The sequence below is a fragment of the Mustelus asterias genome, chromosome 10 (assembly GCF_964213995.1).
Source record: "Mustelus asterias chromosome 10, sMusAst1.hap1.1, whole genome shotgun sequence".
Taxonomy (NCBI): Eukaryota; Metazoa; Chordata; class Chondrichthyes; order Carcharhiniformes; family Triakidae; genus Mustelus; species Mustelus asterias.
In genome coordinates this window covers 46,699,730-46,720,681 of record NC_135810.1, presented here as the reverse complement: position 1 = coordinate 46,720,681, position 20,952 = coordinate 46,699,730, and positions in this window count along the sequence as shown.

Genomic DNA, 20,952 nt, shown 5'->3' with positions numbered 1-20,952 from the left:
AGTGACCCTTTGGCAATTCTGAAGAAGATATGTGAAAAGCATTACCTTTATGCAAGCAAATGCCAAAGTAATGAAGAAAGGTTACAGTTCAAAGGAAGTGTTTGAGGTAGTGCTTGATGACACATTCACAAGAAATAATGCAAGTGCTGAGAATTGTTTCAGAACATAAGTGCTACAGGAAGACACAATGGCGATTATCCCTTTAAGGGCAACACAGCAGAGTAAGAGTCCCCAGCTTGGATGACCAATCGGGAGTCAGAGTGTGGAATCATCCTATGGTGAGAAGGGCTCTTAAGCAGAGACACTTCGGGAGCTAAATACAACCAAGAGGCTGCTGTACAATTCTTAATAATAAATACATTTTATGTTCACTAATGAAGTTAGTGAAAGTGCATCTTAACAGACACAAAGATGTGTCAGTCAGTCAGATTTGGTCAGTGTGGACAAAAAAAGAAATGGATGAGGCCAAAAAGTAGCTGAGAAAGGAGGCACAAAACGTTAGGAGGAGTAGGTCAGATTGCAAATGCCAGGGTGTGGAGGAAGAGCTGCATGGGGTGAACAATGAGTAGCAAGTAAATGTGTAACTGGGATCAGGTGCCTTGGCTTGCTGGGAAAGAAAGAGAAAAGGTACAAGTCTGTCACCTATTGTTTGGAAGGCTTGCACTCAAGTGAAATAATCATTTTAAATTTGACAAGTCAGACCTATTGGCTTTACAACACAGAAATTAGTAAAAGTCACTCAAGTGTAACACAACAAACCACAGGGAGTACTTGCAGTTAAGACTTTGATACATTGTGCAGGGGTGAATGCTGAGGAATGGTCCAAAAATCTTGCTCTCCGGTGGGGGTGTCATAACCAGGGGGCCCTCAAGAATGCGTGTCGGGGACACCTCACCCCAGCCCACCCCCTCTCCGGAGGCCCCCACGCAAGGACTGTGAGGGAATTGCCCAGGAAGTTTAAACTTCCGATGAGCAAAGACCCTGCACTTGGAACCATCCGGAACGACAATTTAAATCACAGACTTTGGATGTTTCTGACTCTCTCAGCAGAATAGTAACCCAGGAGAGATTAGAAGGATTCAAACCATTTCTAACCCCTATGGTACTGGATCCCCACTCCCGACTCTGCTCTGGACCCCCCGACTAACCCTCCATCTCCTGACCCACCCCCCCACCCACTACCAGACCATTCCCCCCACCCCCTGAGCCTCCCACCCCTGGCAAACCACTCGACGTGCCAATCTCTAACTACCCACACCCCTGCCCCTTCCCTAACTACTTCCTGGCCACCCTGATTACCGCCCCACCCTCCCACCACACCCCCCCTCCCCCCAACTGCCCTCTCAAGCCCCACGAATATTCTCCAACTATCGTCCACACACTCCACTAGCCTCCCCAATCCCTGCCCACTCTCCCCAACCATCCCAGCTACCATTACCCACCATCCCCAACTGGCTACCTCCTAAACCCCCGACTACCCACCACCCTCTCTTACCGTCCCAACTACCCGACTACTCCCTTTCGCTCTGGCTCCCTGCCTAATCACTCAACGACCTCCTCCCCACCACCATCACCGAGATACCCTCCTGATCATCCCCACCATGAGCTATCCTCCTGTTCCCCCCAACTATCCGCCTGCCCTCTTGACTACTTTCCCACTCCCCAATAGCCCCCACCCCACCCTCCCAACAATCCCCTACCCCCACCCTCCTGACAGCACCCCACCAGTCCTACTACGATCCCCACGTTTAACCACCATCCCCTGACAACTCACCTGACTACCCCATCATCCCCTGTCCGAACACCCGATCCCCCCGACCTACCTAACCCCCATCCCCCGAAATCCATTTTACCCACTCATCTTGCACACTTACCTTCTCCCTGGCTTCTTAAAATGCATTTAAGGACCTTTAAACTTACCTGGCTTTTGGCAGCTAGTGCTATAAAAAGTGTGTGTGATTCGCTTCCCCCCAAAACTCCTATCCCCCCCCCCCCCACCACCTTGAGGCCCCGGGAAGCAGGGAATGCTGCACATTCCTCACTAGGCCTGGAAGGATAGGTGAGAAATGTACAGCTCCTGACCTGGGTGAAATGGAGAGCAGTGGCAAACCATGGAAACTCTGGCCCGTAATATCTGGTCGAACAATACTTAACCAATCGCAAAATTCCAACAAGAGATCCTGTTTTTCTCTGGCTTTCAAAATCCATCATGGACTGATTGCTCCTTCCAAATTCTAAATGATTCCCACTGTAAGATAATTTTTAAAAATCATGTAATGTGTCAGGCTATAAAAAGTAATAAAAGCTTTCATAACACAGAGATTTCTCCACAGGATGATATACTGAACGATAAAGTTATAGAAAGCTGTATGAATAAATCAAAACAAGTGAATAACAGCTAGTTATGTGGTACAGTAGCTGAAATTCCTTCTGATAGATTAATAACAATGTGGTTAAAATAAAGAGATGCCAAGAGAGGGAAAGACTCTGGGAACACTGCTGTAGCTCAATGACATCTCATTTTTACAACTCTGTGAATTATTTTCCAAGCAAGCCAACATAAAATAAGATTATTTTTCCATTCAAAAGCTGTACAATTAGAACAAACATTGGTGACAGCTTTCCTCACGAGAATGTGACATTCATTTCAATGGTAACAGAGGCAGTGCTCATTAATACTTAATGTCCAGGATTTATTGAAATAAAAATTGCTTTTGATACAAGGGGTCAAGGAAACCTTTCTTTTTTGAAGTATACTACATGCTTATTATGGTCATTTCCAGCTAATACATCTTATAATGAGGCACATACTATAGTTAATTAAACAGTGTGCATTACAACTCAGGAGCTGAAAAAGAAAACCATTAAGTGGCATACCAAATAAATACCAAAGGTGTTTATTGCAACAAGAACCATTTAGTGCTAATTAACCCATTGAACTCCCAAATATATTGCAATTATAGAGCAATAAACAGGAAGTCGGGTGAAGGACGGTGTGTTATTAGGTTTGTGTTGATGCAAAACTCTGATGCAAATTGATCTATTTCAAGAATTCAATAATCTTTCAGCAAATGGGAACAAATTGACAATGGAGGAGCAGGAGTGCTCCCTTAAGTTCACCCAGCTATCCAGTAAACACCACTCCCGACTCCCGTGATCTTTCTGCTCTTCACTCTAACAACCCTTGAATCTCTCACCAATGATAAGGACCTTCTGTGCCTCCATGGAACACTCCCCTCATGTTTGGGACCACCTGATTTAGAGTCCGCATGTGATCAAGACCCCTCCCTGGACTACCATAAGACCACCACCCCTTCCCCCAAACAAGCTGGACTCGCTCCAAAATCCAACCATGTACCTTCTGCATCCTACATGATTCAGATCCCCTCTAATGATTTCTCTAATTCCACCAATGAACCTAATTCTTCTCGGAGGCTTCAACTTGGTGAAGCAACTTTCCCACCCAAAAGGCAGTTGATTGTGATTTAGATTTGTGTAAGTTCTTGTAAGTTCTACCATATTACTTGGAATCAGCCCATCTGATAACTCAGGGATATTTGCAATGTTTTCCACGGATAAGACTGTGCAAAAATCTTATTTAGCATATCCGCCATTTCTTTGTTTACTGTTATCGATTCACCCGCCTCAGCCAGCAAAGATCCCACATTTACCTTATTAGCCTGCTTTCTATTTATATATCCATTAAAAACTCTCACTGTTTGTCTTTATCTTGCACGCAAGCTTTCTCTCAAAATGCATTTTCTTCCTTCTTGTGAGCTTTTTAGTCTTTTGCTCGTTTGCTGCTGGATCCTAAAATTCTCCCATACAACATCATCACACAAGTCTCAGAAATTACAGAGCTTGAGATTACACCAAAATTAGAAGCTCACCTGCCATTCTGAAATGATCAGTTAACAAAATAAGGAGTTTGTTATCAACCTGATGGTCTGAAAATTTTTATTGCCTGCTGTGTTTTTCAGGTATTGGATGGGAAAACGTTTGGGAGTGTTTTACCTAGGTATAATAAGACATCATGAGGGCAGAAGTACAGGTCTGTCCGCGTCTGGGATCTCCGGTTTCCTCCCACAACTCAAAGATGTGCAGGTTAGGTGGATTGGCCATGCTAAATTGACCATTAGTGTCAGGGGGACTAGCAGGGTAAATACATGGGATAGGGCCTGGGATTGTTGTCAGTTCAGGCTCGATGGGCTGAATGGCCTCCTTCTGCACTGTAGGGATTCTATGGGCCCTATTTTACCATGTTGATTCGAAGTGCTGGGCGGACTTGAAACTGGGAGTGATTCAGATCTGACTTTTAGACCTGTTCGCAGGCATCACACTCTGCCTGAAAAAATATCAGCGATTTCAAATCTCGCTGCACAAGCCGTGGGCGGGGCTTAATGCGCCCGAAACCCTGCAGCTCCGATCGGCGCCTACAACTGCACATGCGCAGACAAAAAAATGATAGAATGCCGGTCACCTGCCACATCGCTCCCAGGCTGGATAATGCCTCCCACTGGCCCCCACAAACATTGCCCCACCCCCACAACATTACTGACCCCCTTATCCCCCAACCCCTCTGCCACCTAGACCAATCGCAGGTCCCTCCCCCTTCCCCCCACCAATCTCAGGCAGAGCAGCAGAGGATCCCCCCTTCCCCCTCACTGATCACAGGCAGAGTGGCAGCGGACCCCCCCCTCACCCCCCAACGATCTCAAGCAGAGAGCCATCGGATGCTCAGCACTCACCTCCTCACTAACTGGAGTGCCCGAATTGGACTTTTGTGGTGCATGTCTGTTTTGTGCCGATTCTGGATGGGCGAACATGGTGGTAAAGGGGGAATTGCCAGTAAGGTTGCGCATGCAGTCCATTAAGTCAATTTAAATGCATGCAAATGCATTTAAAAGGCCGTTCTGCCCAGTTCGGGCACGGTCCCGATCGCAGCCACTTTTAGGTCTTGGTAAAGGGGGAACTAGCAAGGAGCCGGGCGTGGATCGCGCTACTCGCCTCACGCCCGACTTTACCAAGTTTTCGCGCCTGAAAACGGGCGCAACGCGATGGTAAAATTGGGCCATATGATTAAGTACCTTGCAAGCGAAAATCTGACAGAAAAAATATTTAAAGTAGCCCTGATGTTAAATTATGCAGAACCTTCAAGGAATTCATCCATCCAGGTTTCTCGATCTCACAGCAGCTACCGCGCACACCAAACCTGCTAAATTCAGGGCCTATGCATCCACAACCTCGTTGGGTTCGTTTGTTGATATTCATTCAATTTGGTACTCCTGGACCATCTGCTGATGGAACTCTTGTACCAGCAGAATTGGATTCATTGTTCTCCTGATCACCCTTTCATCTTCCATTCTCCGTAAACTTGAGTTTATCCAAAACTCTGCTTCCCCAATTCAATTCACCAGCGGCAGCCTTGCCTTCAGCTTTCTAGGCCTCAAATTCTGGAATTTCCTCCCAAAACATTCTCTACCTCTCCCCTTGCCTTTACCATTGTCCCTTAAACGACCTTCTTGACCAACCTTTACATCTCTTGTCCTAACATGCAGATCAGTATCAGTTTTTTGTCGGATATCACTCCCATGAGGGCTTTAGGACAGTTGCTATGTTAAAAGCCGACATAAATGCCGGCAATTGCTCTTTTCAGTTCTGTACTCATTCTCGCAAGCTAACCTGCTTGAAACCATAGTATTGAATTATTTAAGCCTGTTAATCAATAGATAATGTTCTTACAAAAAAAATTTTCCCTAGTAAGAACAAGTTGACTTCTGTAAAACTTGATTTTAAAATAACGTTACAATAGAATTTGCTCACACCTCCAAGCTAAGTGACAAGTTGATTAATATAGGAGAGATTGACGGCATTCAAAGTACTTGGATTAATTACAAAGGCGGGTAAATAGATTTCAGTGTAAATAAGTGTATGGCCATGCATACTGGACAGGAAATATGTGTACCCAACAAATGAATTTGCATGAGCATATATGGTGGTTATTCATCAAATTGTCCAGTCAATGCAGCAGTTATGCTTATGAGATGTAAATTGTGGATAAGATTACAGTCAAAATTGTTTTGTGCACTTTGCATTCAAAATAACACCAATGCATTGCAGAAGGTACAAAGCACAACAATTTGTCTTTATAAAGTATGTAACATCCTAAGTCACTTTACAGGAGCAAGATTAGCACGGTAGCACAGTGGTTGGGCGGCACGGTAGCACAGTGGTTAGCACTGCTGCTTCACAGCTCCAGGGACCTGAGTTTGATTCCCGGCTTGGGTCACTGTCTGTGTGGAGTTTGCACATTCTCCTCGTGTCTGCATGGGTTTCCTCCGGGTGCTCCGGTTTCCTCCCACAGTCCAAAGATGTGCAGGTTAGGTTGATTGGCCATGATAAAATTGCCCCTTAGTGTCCTGAGATGCATAAGTTAGAGGGATTAGTGAGTAAATATGTAGGGATATGGGGGTAGGGCCTGGGTGGGATTGTGGTCGGTGCAGACTCGGTGGGCCAGATGGCCTCTTTCTGCACTGTAGGGTTTCTATGATTCTTCTATAATTTGACATGGCACCATTTAAGACAATATTAGAGCACTTGACCAACACCTTAGCCAAAGAGGTAAGTCTTAAAGTGTGATGTAAAAGAACAAGGAGAGGTACAGAGACTGCAAGAATAACAGAGGTGCTTAGAGTCTACACACAAGAACACAAGAAATAGAAACAGGAGTAGGCCACCAGTCCCTTCAAGCCTTCCCCATCATTCAATACAATCATGGCTGATTGATACCGGCCTCAACTCTTTTTCTGTGCCATTTTCCCATAGCCATCTGTTCCACGATTTATCAAATATTTATCCACCTCTACTTTGAATATTTCTAATGATCCAGCCTCCACTAACCTTTAGGGCAGAGAATTCCAGAGATTCACCACCCTCTGTGAGGAGAAATTTCTATGCACCTCAGTTTTAAGTGATTGGCCCTTGATCTTGTAGCTATGTCCCCTTGTTTAAGATTCTCCCACGAATGAAAACATCCCACCATTGACCCTGTCAAATCCCCTCAGGATCTTATATGTTTGAATAAGGTCACCCCTCGTTCTCCTGAATTCCAAGGAATGCAGCCCAGACTATTCAGACTCCTTTGATCGGACAACCCTCTCATCCCAGGTATTAGCCTGGTGAATCTCCTTTGGACTGCCTCCAAAGTTGCCATATCATTTTTAAGATAAGGGGACTAAAACTGTTCGCAATATTCCAGACAAGGTCTCATCAACACCCTGTACAATTGCAACAAAACCTTCCTATTTTTAAAATCCAACCCCTTTGTAATGAAGGCCAAAATGCCACTTGCCCTCTTAACTACTTGTTGGACCTGCTTGCTAGTTTTTTTTTGTGATTCGTGAATTAGAACACTTAGATCCCTCTGTGCGTCACACACCTGCAGTCTCTGTCCATTTAGATAGTATTCTGACCTTTGATTCCTCCTACTGAAGTGCAAGACCTCACATTTCCTCACATTAATCTCCATTTGCCAGGTTTTTGCCCAGTCACTCAATCTATCTTTATCCTGTTGCAGAATCACAATATCTTCATCGCGACCTGCCCTTCCACCTATCTTCATATCATCGCCAATATTGGAAACATTAAATTCTGTTCCTTCCTCCAGGCCATTAATATAAATAATGAACAAGTGCAGGCAAAGAACTGATCCCTGCGGTACTCCACTAGTTATATCTTTCTACTCTGAAAAGGACCCATTTATCTCAACTCTGTTTAGTATCTGACAGCCAGTTTTCAATCCATTCTAACACACTTCCTCCAATTCCATGGGCTTTTACATTATGCACCAGCCTCTTATGCATCACCTTGTCAAATGCCTTTTGGAAATCTAAATACATGACATCTACAGATTCCCCTCTATCTATTCTCCCTGTTACATCCTCAAAGAATTCAAGCAAATTTGTCAAACATGATTTACCTTTCATAAACCGTGTTGACTAGGTTTGGTTATATTCAACTTTCCGAAACTTTCCTCTTTGATTATTGACTCCAGCATCTTGCCAATAATAGATGTTAAACTAACTGGCTATAGTTCCCTGCCTTCTATCTTTCTCCTCTCTCACCGTACTCTTTATTGAAGTCCCGCCTCTCTCTCCCGTGCTGTTTATCAAAATCTCGCTTCTCTTGCTGTGCTCTTCATTGCAATCTCACCTCTCCCTGCACTATTTACTGAAAGCTTGCCTCTCTCCCCATGCTCTGTATTGAAGTCTCGCCTCTTTCCCCACACTCTGTATTGAAATCTCGCCTCTCTCCCCATGCTCTGTATTGAAGTCTCACCACTCTCCCAATGCTTTTTATTGAAATCTTGCCTCTCTCTCCATGCTCATTATCTAGGTTGCTAATGGCATATGAACACCAGTGTTGGAGCAATTAAAATTGATGATGCTGAACAGACCACAGGCCAGAATTAGTTGGCTGCAGCTATCTTGGAGGTTATTGGACTGGAGGAGATTACAGAGATAAGGAGGGGTAAGGCCATAGAGATATTAGAAAAGAAGGAATAGAATATCTGAGGAAAACGAAAGGTGTACTTTCAAAACCTATCCATTTGTCTTCTATCCTTCATCGTAAAGGGTTAACATGTTGAAAGAAAAGTATTTTGTGATTTGAGTGCAAAAGAATGGCTGTGGCAATGACTACCATTTGAGTTATTTAAAATGTCACCTCAGCTCTTAGTTTGCAAATGGGATTGCTGGATTGCACCTTGAGAGCTTTGATTAGTTTCACATTATGTGAGATTCCATTGAACATGAAGAAATACAGAAAAGGCTCTTGGGTATAAACACATGAAGCACAAACACTACAAGATTAGTGCAGAAAAAGATGGGACTTGGAAGACTTAAAATGTGAGCTGCTATTTTACACGTAAAAGAGATTTGTCACCAGCTGGCAGTACACAGCATTACTGTCACCATAATGCACTCATGTCTAAGGATGCCTCAGGCTTTGTCTTAGTGCATCTCCTGAATTGCCAAAGCAATCCTAAATATTCTGAAGCAGAGGTAAAGATTTTTATCTTATGGTGTGAGAGAGGGATGTGGTGTATCATACTGATTGTTAACATGGGACAATTTTGTAGTAAACCACCATATCAATCCAGAATAGTCTTGTTGCTGCCTGTCATTTTCTAAACACTCATTGTCATTATGTCAATGCATCATCGCTGTAACTACATCTTAGATTATGGTATACAAAGAAAGGTCCAGAGTGAGGAAAGGGAAGGGAAAACAAGAGAAGAGTGAATGTAGATTAGTTATATTTGGTAGCAGTCCAGCAGTCACTCCAAAAATTGTTTCTTCTTCAACTACATTTCCAATGTAAGGAAGAAGGTGGGGATGAAGGAAGAGAGATTGAACAACTCACAGAGTCCAGGTTATCTTCATGTAATTCCTGAGTCTGGGTGGCAGGGTGGCACAGTGGTTAGCACTGCTGCCTCACAGCGTCAGGGACCCAGGTTCAATTCCAGCCTCGGGTCACTGTCTGTGTTGAGTCTGCACGTTCTCCCAGTGTCTGCATGGATTTCCTTCGGGTGCTCTGGTGTCCTCCCACAGTCCAAAGATGTGCGGGTTAGGTGGATTGACCATGCTAAATTGCCCTTTAATGTCAGGGGAATTAGTAAGGTAAATGGCCTCCTTCTGCACTGTAGGAATATAATGATGCTATGAATCGACTATCCAGACAAGTGCCTGGCAGAAGTTAACAAATGGCACCCAACATGAGGTAAGCTGAAAGATGACCTTGAGCCAAAGTGATGACAGGAGATGAGTTTACCTCATGTACCTGCCCTTCAGTCATTGGTCAGGTGGTGTTGAACAAGTGATTGACATGGTAGGCCATCAGTTGCTAGAAATAAAGTAAATAAACGGTGTAGACATTGTGTTGAATGGGGAGTCTACAACCATGGGATGATTGCAGGAGGTATGAGCAGTAAGCAGAAGGCTCCACCTGAGATGATACGTTCACCGATTTGGCTGGGCACTCTTCAATCATCGCAGACTCGGAGTTTGGGATGGTGACAGCCCACAATGATGACAGGTAGCTCGTATGCCATCATGAGTTATGTCTGTACCTTCCTGTTCACCATTTATGGATGGGCACCCACCTGAGATTGGGTGCTGCATCCATCTCCCACACTGGCATTGACCTCCTGAACTTATTGCCTATGTGGAATTGCTGGTCCGAACACAATACCATGAAGCCCTCTTTCCGTTCCTCGAGCTGCCATAAGAGTCGTTACCTTCTCAGTGGATGAGGGTGTGCACTCATAGCTCAGGATCATCGCAGCACTCTGCTCTTCAAGGAATCTTCCATGATAGAGACAATGGCACACAGACCCTTAGGGGTCAAATCTCCCTGTGCATCCCCTGGACATCCCGCATTTGCCACCTGATTGACAACTCCAGACTCTCATCAGCTTCCTCAGACTTAGCCTGGTCCTGGTCTCCAGCAGTCCTCCAACCACCAGCATCCTGGGCACTCCCAGCCTCCACCAGCTGCTCCAGCGAGCATGACATGCCAGTATCTGCACTGGTGCTTGGTACAGAAAGAGGGTGTGCCATGGGTGCATTTGCTCTGGCGTTAAGGGAGGATCGTCAGCCTCTTGGCTGGCTCTGATGGATGGCTAGTCTGAGGAAAACATTCAGTCAATAATATTAATCATATCACATAGTCCATGTCCGTGATACATGGCCAGGTGAGTGATATCAATGGCATCGCAGTGACTTAGTGATTGGTGGATCACTGGATACTGTTTGTCAGATGTCCTTGTGAGGGATGAGATTCCCATACATTCTTTTCACTCCCTACCAGTCCTGCCTCTGCCCACTGGGCTCTTACCTTCCTCAGAGATGCCAGCCTCTCTGCGACTAGAGGACATTCCTTCTCACTTTTCACTCGAGCTCCAAAGCTCTCCGTTCATGGTTGGTGAGAATTGCCAGGTTCGCCACCACACTACAAGTGGCAGAACTCTCTATGTTGTTATGGCTGCATTTCTCCTGTAAGTGCAAAGTTCCATTCAGTACTCAATCCTCCACCTCTTGCATTATGCCATGCTATCCCTCAGCCCCCTTCACTCCCATAAAACCATGTTGTCATTCTCAACCACTTTGGACACCTGACCCTTTAATGGACCCAGGGAGATGTGTTCTGAGATTCCCTAACTCCGACACCAAGAATGCAACTAAGGACGGGCACCCATCCTCAGTTCTCAACATTGGAATGCCAATTCAAAAGTCACCCTTGCCGAGCACAGAGTATTGAACTTTTTCGAACACTGCATCCACATGTTCAGGTCTTCTTGCTGATGAGGGGTTGCCTCCCCCTGCATCCAGTCCTCTTGGCAGTTAATGCCTCCACAAGAGAGCATAGTTAGTCGTCCGAGAATCTGGGGAGATTGCTGATCACCTGAAGTGCCCTCCCGCCTGGAATGTCTGCCGGCTACTGCCATGATGCAGACCTCCCCATGCCTCTTCCATGTCTTTCGCGATCTCTGGCACTTAAGTGGCATCCCAATGTAATATCACACTCTTTCATTGATCTTGAGCAGTAATGGGAAATGAGGCCACCTAAGTAACTGTTCTTTGTACTTTTGTTATCTTTAACATGATTGACCATTTAAGATAGAGTGTTATTATTATTTATGTTCTCTGATGTTTGGTGCAGTAAAATTCTTTAGCTTTAAACTATGAACCTTGTGGCTTCATTCTTTTCATAAATATCTGGATTTTGGATTTAAAAAATAAACTAAATATGTTATTGATCTTTACCGAGTTCATAAAAATATTGGATTTTCAGAAGGCAGTTGACTGGGTTCCACATAAGAGACTGTTTAGCTAAAATTAAAACTCATAGATTTGATGCAAATTTAGTTTGGAAATTGGTTAGGGGATAGAAGAGGGTAGGGACAATTGGTACATACTTAAGTTGGAATGTGTCCCAGAAGGATCTATGCTGGGCTCCCAACTATTTGCTACATTTATTAACGATTTAGATGACACATAAGAGAGTCATACATCCAATTTGCCAATCACCAAAGGATTTGTGGCAAATAGTGCAGAAAAGAATATAAGAATACAAAAAGACATTCATGGGCTACGTGAGTGGGCAAAACTGGAGCAGATGGATTTAGTAGGCGTAATTATGAGGTCACCCACTCTGAACCAGGAAAGGATCGATCCAGTTGTTGTTCAAATTGTGAAATGCTTGACACAGGAGGGGTGCAAAGAGATTTAGGGATTCACGTGTACGGTTCACGAAACTGTCGCTGTCGTGGAAAAAAAAATGTTAAAAGCAAATTTCTGTGGATAATGGAATCTGAAACCAATGCTTTGACAAAGGGGCATGTGGACTCGAAACGTCAGCTCTTTTCTCTTCTTACAGAGGCTGCCAGACCTGTTGAGATTTTCCAGCATTCTCTCTTTTGGTTAATGGAATGTTAACTTTTATATCGAGACAGCTAGGATATAAAAAGGAGTATGTTTTGCTGCAGCTAAAAAAAATTAGAATACATCTGAATGCTATGCACAGTTCTGAGTACAGCACCTTAGACAAGATATAGGAAGCAGTGCGGTGGAAAGGTGAATGTTGAAAAGGAGAGTTATTTTAATGTTATGAGGAGAGATTGAGTAGGTTAGGATTGTTTTTGCTGGAGTTCAGACAAATGAGGGGGGATCTCATAGAGACTTATAAAATTCTAACAGGACTAGATAGGGTAGATGCAGGGAGGATGTTCCCAATGGTGGGGGAGTCCAGAACCAGGGGTCACAGTCTGAGGATTCAGGGTAAACCATTTAGGACGGAGGTAAGGAGACATATCTTCACCCAAAGTGTGGTCAGCCTTGGGAATTCATTATCACAGGAAGTAGTTGATGCCAAAACACTGAATGTATTCAAGAGGTGGCTGGATCAAAGGTTATGGGGGAAAAGCAGGATTAGGTTGTTGAGTTGGATGATCAGCCATGACCGTAATGAATGGCACAGCAGGCTCGAAGGGCCAAATGGTCTCCTCCTGTTCCTATCTTCTATGTTTTGATGTTTCCAGGCCTCCAAGGATTAAACTACAAGGAAAGGCAACATAAAGTAGGCTTTAATTCCCTGGAATATCAAATGTTAAGATGCAATTTTATTAAGGTTTTTAGGCATTTGAAATTAATTTGTAGGGTAGAGAATAGAGATAGAGAGAATGTTGTCCTTTTGGTGAGAGAGACCTGGACAAGGGGACATAACCTCAAAATTAAAACTAGGCCATTCAGGAGAGAAGCAAGAAAACATTTCTTCACAGAAAGAGTGGGAGAACTGTGGAAGTTTGTTTCACAAAAAACAATAGATGCTAACTGAATAAACAAATTTAAATCTGGAGACTGATAAATTTTTATAAGTCACAGATGTTAAGGATGTTAATAGAACATAGAACATAACAGTGCAGTACAGACCCTTCGGCCCTCGATGTTGCGCCGACCTGTGAAATCAATCTAAAGCCCATCTAACCTCCACTATTCCAACATCATCCATATGTTTATCCAATGACCATTTAAATGCCCTTAATGTTGGCGAGTCCACTATTGTTGCAGGCAGGGCATTCCACGCCCTTACTACTCTCTGAGTAAAGAACCTACCTCTGACATCTGTCCTATATCTATCACCCCTCAATTTAAAGCTATGTCCCCTCGTGCTAGCCATCACCATCCGAGGAAAAAGGCTCTCACTGTCCACCCTATCTAATCCTCTGATCATCTTGTATGCCTCTATTAAGTCACCTCTTAACCTTCTTCTCTCTAACGAAAACACCCTCAAGTCCCTCAGCCTTTCCTCATAAGACCTTCCCACCATATCAGGCAACATCCTGGTAAATTTCCTCAGCACCCTTTCCAATGCTTCCACATCCTTCCTATAATGTGGCGACCAGAACTGTACGCAATACTCCAAGTGTGGCCGCACCAGAGATTTGTACAGCTGCAACATGACCTCATGGCTCCGAAACTCAATCCCTCTACCAATAAAAGCTAACACACCATACGCCTTCTTAACAACCCTATCAACCTGGGTGCCAACTTTCAGGGATCTATGCACATGGACACCGAGATCTCTCTGCTCATACACACTAGCAAGTATCTTACCATTAGCCCAAAAGGTAATGACGACGAAACAAAAATCCTGTTCCTTGAATACCTTAGTCTGTATTCCTGTTACTCCTTCCAAAATGAATCACCTCACATTTTTCCGCATTAACCTCCATTTGCCACCTCTCAGCCCAGTTCTGCAGCTTATCTATGTCCCTCTGTAACCTGCAACATCCTTCAGCGCTGTCCACAACTCCTCCGACTTTAGTGTCATCCGTAAATTTACTAACCCATCCTTCTACGCCCTCATCCAGGTCATTTATAAAAATGACAAACAGCAGTGGCCCCAAAACAGATCCTTGCGGTACACCACTAGTAACTGAACTTCAGGATGAACATTTCCCATCAACCACCACCCTCTATCTTCTTACAGCTAGCCAATTTCTGATCCAAACTGCTAAATCACCCTCAATCCCATGCATCCGTATTTTCTGCAATAGCTTATCATGGGGAACCTTATCAAACGCTTTGCTGAAATCCATATACACCACATCAACTGCTTTACCCTCATTCACCTCTTTGGTCACCTTCTCAAAGAACTCAATAAGGTTTGTGAGGCATGACCTACCCTTCACAAAACCGCGTTGACTATCCCTAATCAAATTATTCCTTTCTAGATGCTTATAAATCCTATCTCTTATAATCCTTTCCAAAACTTTGCCCACAACAGAAGTAAGGCTCACTGGTCTATAATTACCAGGGTTGTCTCTACTCCCCTTCTTGAACAAGGGGACAACATTTGCTATCCTCCAGTCTTCTGGCACTATTCCTGTAGACAATGACGACATAAAGATCAAAGCCAAAGGCTCTGCAATCTCCTCCCTAGCCTCCCAGAGAATCCTAGGATAAATCCCATCCAGCCCAGGGGACTTATCTATTTTCACACTTTCCAGAATTGCTAACACCTCCTCCTTATGAACTTCAATCCCGTCTAGTCCAAGAGCCTGTATCTCAGTATTCTTCTCGACAACATTGTCTTTTTCCTGTGTGAGTACTGACGAAAAATATTCATTTAGCACCTCTCCTATCTCTTCGGACTCCACGCACAACTTCCCACTCCTGTCCTTGACTGGCCCTAATCTTACCCTAGTCATTCTTTTATCCCTGACATACCTATAGAAAGCTTTAGGGTTTTCCTTGATTCTACCTGCGAAAGACTTCTCATGTCCCCTCCTGGCTCTTCTTAGCTCTCTCTTTAGGTCCTTCCTGGCTAACTTGTAACTCTCAAGCGCCCTAACTGAGCCTTCATGTCTCATCTTTACATAAGTTTCCTTCTTCCTCTTCACAAGAGATTCAACTTCTTTAGTAAACCACGGTTCCCTCGCTCGACCACTTCCTCCCTGCCTGACAGGCACATACTTATCAAGGACACGCAGTAGCTGTTCCTTGAACAAGCTCCACATTTCAATTGTGCCCATCCCCTGCAGTTTCTTTCCCCATCCTATGCATCCTGAATCTCGCCTAATCTCATCATAATTTCCTTTCCCCCAGCTATAACTCTTGCCCTGTTCCTTTAAGGGAACAAGTTGGTGGAGTTAGGGTACAGATCAGCTGTTGAGGGACTAAATGGTCTACTGTTGTTCCTACAATATCTTGTATTGATTTTGTGAATTTTTGTTTCGTCGTCATTACCTTTTGCTTTACTCAGTAGAGAGAAGACTTGTCACTTCGAAATCAATTTAAATAAATAAGCTGACCTGAATAAATCTCATTTTCATTATCAAACTGCAATTAACAAATTTGGACTTGCTTAATTTTCCATTTGCTTTTTGCCTACATTTTCTTTCCTTCTGTATTCATTGAGAAAGGCTTCAGTGAGCATGCAATGTATTTCCTGCTTCATTATAATAGAGAGAGGCTTAGACATGAGTAAGTCGGGTTTGCTTTGAAGCAACCATCATTGGAAAGAATGGTAAATTGAAGTTCACTGCTGTTCCATTCCAAAAGGATATTTAATGAAAAGTCTATTAAGTTTTCGACTCATAATGGAAATGTAATAGAATAATTCAAAGCTCTACCGCAGTGTGACATGGAAGAAATTCCCAAGGACTTTGTTTATTCCTCTTTGTTTACCAATTTGCTCTCAGTCCCAGAAGAACAGGAACAAAGCTTGATGTGACAGAATATTCATTTAAATGCTCCTTAAAACCTACTCTTTGACCAAAATTTTTGACTTGATCATTTGTCCTAATATTTCCTCATACAGCTCAGTGTCAAATTTGATTTGATATTATTCCCATGCAGCACCTTGGGATGTTTCAGGACAATAAAGTTGCTGTATCAATATGAATGTTTGTTGCTTTATTTGAGCAAAGCCCCTTGTACGACACGAATAAAAATATTCAGTAGTTTCAAATAACCGAGGATGTGCATAAACATATTCGATCCAGAATTTTCTGGAGCGAAGCACCATGTGCAGAAATTAAATATTTTTCCTTATCATTTAACTCAAAAACTACTTTGTGCCGCAAGTTATGGAAAGTGCAAGCTCGAAATGGACGGCGAGGTAACTGGACAACTGAAATCTTGGTGAATGACGAGAACAACAGTCTGGTTCCACAACTATTGGGATCAAAGGAAAGAAAAAGAAACAAAAGCATGCATGAGGGTGGCACGGTGGTTAGCACTGCTGCCTCACAGCGCCAGGGACCTGGGTTCAATTCCTGGCTTGGGTAACTGTCTGTGTGGAGTTTTCACGTTCTCCCCGTGTCTGTGTGGGTTTCCTCCGGGTGCTCCAGTTTCCTCCCACAGTCCGAAAAATGTGCTGGTTAGGTGCATTGGCCATGCTAAATTCTTCTTCAATATACCAGACCATGTGCCAGAGTGTGGAGACTAGGGGATTTTCACAGTGACTTCATTGCAGTGTTAATGTATGCCTACTTGTGATACTAATAGTTAAAAAATAAAAACAGCTAATGTTGGAGTTATTTATCAGGTCTATAGGGAGAGAAAAATAGAGTTAATGTTTCAAGTCAATGGCAGTGGGATCTTCTGCTCCCGCCACTGTCAATGGGACTGCACCTCCGCTGCCTGGGAAACCAGTGGAGGGGGTGCGTTGCCAAGGGGATTGGATGATACTGCCGTCGTGAACAGCCAGACAATTCCGGCTAATGATTTTATATCAGAACTGGAAGAGAAATAGGAGGCATTAGAGCCAAATTGGGTACTAAAAGAAAAATAAAGAGTGGGCACTAAGGATTAAGACAGAAAGAAAGAAAAAGAGAGAAAAATAAGTAAGAAAAATGTTTAAAATTGAGAGACATGAAGGTGTCTCGGAACAATTTACCACCTGCAGTTTCAATTCTTCCCTTCCTGGGCTGGAGAGATTGGGAGACAATGCAGCAATATGAATCTCCTCATTAAAAGGACCCTCATGCAGTTAACTGTTAACCTAACTTTCCGCAACAAGTTTAATTTGCCTTCAGAATGTAAATGTTGCAATTCCTCAACATTCACGGGGAGGTTGGCCGAGAGCTATCATTTTACAAGGCTAACAGTGGAGCAGCGCAAATACATATGCAATTCCTGGCAATTCTCAATTTACAGGCTATTTCTTTCATGCTATAAAATTGCTGGATTATTTGCACGTTGATAGCACATTAAACCCAGAACTGCTTTGCACAACTGATGTTGTAAGGTGAATTTCTGTGGAGTGAATCCATATGGATTTTAGCAAGTGTATGATTATTGGTAAAGACAAGAAACTAGTTAAGGACCTTATCAAAATGAAATCATAAATGCAGTGAGAGAAACAAGGCAGTGGGAACACTATAGAGATCATTAGAACACATCATGCACCCCTGAGGAGAAGCTATTCTTGCTTTAATGCAATGGTTTCTTTTCCCTTTTCATGAAAAGTTACACAAATTTTGCATTCTATCACAGTGAAGAAATTTACTGACGTGCGGCTTCCAACTGCACTTCATAGACCTACGTTGACTCCCCAGGGGGTAGGCAACACCACATGCTGCTACCTGCGTAGCCCAAGAGACATTCTTCAATGTTATCAACAAAGAAACCTACCAGAAGTGATGCTATGTAAATTAATTCTTCCATCCCCAATACTCTAAAAAGTGCGACCACTTTGCATGCCCTAGTTTTCTTTTCCATATATATTAGTGCGCTGTGATGCAAGGTAACTATTCACAGCTCCCTTCAGTATTAAATTAGTAAGTACCTGTAATTGAATTGAGAGACACTGAAGATTCTTCGAGCAGCCAAACAGCTGTCACTTCCCACCACCTGCCTCGACTTCATAAAGCGGACAATCAGAATTCTGTCTGCAGAACTAAATTGGCCAGAACATTAAACAGTCAAGCATTAGTGATTCTGATTCATCTTTCCTTGAGTTAAAATAGCAAAGAGAAAGTTATGACATATCAATTGTGATGCACTTAAAACTTAATTGTTCATCTTGTCCACCTGAGGACTCTTACATTATTCTCCACTCACATCAGACTTTTCCACACCAGCGACTCAACTTTGGAGTCAGTTCAGCAGCTGAGATAATGCAGCACATGATCGAGTCAGCACTTCAAGAATTGAAAGCCTGCCGAACAACAGTGTTGGTATTCTCAGCCACGGATGCTTGAAAGTGATCTCAAGACACGCCAACATGCATGCCAACAATGTCTTGGAGAAAGTGACCTCAGCTTCAACAAGCACAAGTGCTTGCTTAGTGAAAACAGAATTGAAATCTTTATTCTGTGTTCAACGGTGAAGGAGTATCACCTGGTCTATGGGAAATTGAAGCCACTGCAAACTCTGGGGATCCTACAAACGTGCAGGAAATTCGGAGTTTGCCGAATTCATCACATATGGTAGTCACTTCAGTCCTGACCTCTCTACATTATCTGCCCTCCGCTACCTGATCGACCACAATGGACCATTAAGTGGGAGTGTACTAAATCACACAAACAGGCTGTACGCCAGATCAGTGAGAGGTATCAGCAAGTTGCCTATTTCGACACTGAGAAACCACACAGCTGGTCATGGACGTAAGTAAGAAGTTTAACAACACCAGGTTAAAGTCCAACAGGTTTATTTGGTAGCAAAAGCCACACAAGCTTTCGGAGCTGCAAGCCCCTTCTTCAGGTGAGTGGGAATTCTGTTCACCAACAGAGCATATAAAGACACAGACTCAATTTACATGAATAATGGTTGGAATGCGAATACTTACAACTAATCAAGTCTTTAAGAGACAAAACAATGTGAGTGGAGAGAGCATCAAGACAGGCTAAAAAGATGTGTATTGTCTCCAGACAAGACAGCCAGTGAAACTCTGTGGGGGTTACAAATAGTGTGACATGAACCCAATATCCCGGTTGAGGCCGTCCTCGTGTGTGCGGAACTTGGCTATCAGTTTCTGCTCAGCGACTCTGCGCCGTCGTGTGTCGCGAAGGCCGCCTTGGAGAACGCTTACCCGAATATCAGAGGCCGAATGCCCGTGACCGCTGAAGTGCTCCCCAACAGGAAGAGAACAGTCTTGCCTGGTGATTGTCGAGCGGTGTTCATTCATCCGTTGTCGCAGCGTCTGCATAGTTTCCCCAATGTACCATGCCTCGGGACATCCTTTCTTGCAGCGTATCAGGTAGACAACGTTGGCCGAGTTGCAAGAGTATGTACCGTGTACCTGGTGGATGGTGTTCTCACGTGAGATGATGGCATCTGTGTCGATGATCCGGCACGTCTTGCAGAGGTTGCTGTGGCAGGGTTGTGTGGTGTCATGGTCACTGTTCTCCTGAAGGCTGGGTAGTTTGCTGCGGACAATGGTCTATTTGAGGTTGTGCGGTTGTTTGAAGGCAAGAGGTGGGGGTGTGAGGATGGCCTTGGCGAGATGTTCGTCTTCATCAATGACATGTTGAAGGCTCCAGAGGAGATGCCGTAGCTTCTCCGCTCCGGGGAAGTACTGGACAACGAAGGGTACTCTGTCCACTGTGTCCCGTGTTTGTCTTCTGAGGAGGTCGGTGCGGTTTTTCGCTGTGGCGCGTTGGAACTGTTGATCAATGAGTCGAGCGCCATATCCTGTTCTTATGAGGGCATCTGTGTATACGGAGGGCATTGTAAGGGAAATTGTACTGGATATTGTATGAGTGCACAGATGTGTGCGACAGGTCACAGATGCTGTGTGTGCCTGGGCAGGGCAGTTCATTAATTTTGATGTGGGCCGTGCACAGCAGGAGGCCTGGGCTCTCAGCTTCGTTTCCATCGCCGGGATCCCGAATGGACGGGACACACATCACCTTGTGGGCCCCATGCAGGGCCACAGCAATTTTTGAACCTGAAGGGGTTCCACTCCCTGAACGGTCAAATTGTCTGTGACCATCGGTTCAAGATCATGCAGGTCGATGCACGCCATCCAGGGAGTGTCCACGACAGCTTTGTGATCCAGCAGACGGACATCCCTGGGCTCTTTGAAGACCAACCCAGGCTCCCGAGATGGCTACTGGGTGACAAGGGCTACCCGCTAAGGTCATGGCTGATGACGCATGTGCGGAGGCCCGAGGCAGAGAACCGCTACAACGACGCCCATGCAGCCACCCGGTCCGTCGTTGAGCGGTGCATCGGCCTGCTGAAGATGCGGTTCCACTGCTTGGACCGCTCTGGGGGGGCCTTCCAGTCGGACCCTGTGCGTGCTTCATGCATCATTATCATTTGCTGTGCTCTTCACAACAGCACCCAGCAGCAGGGGGACCAGCTGGAGCAGGAGGAAGAGGAGGAGCAGTGGCAAGGTGGGCACCCCACCGCATGAAGAGCCGGAGGAAAGAGGGCGGAT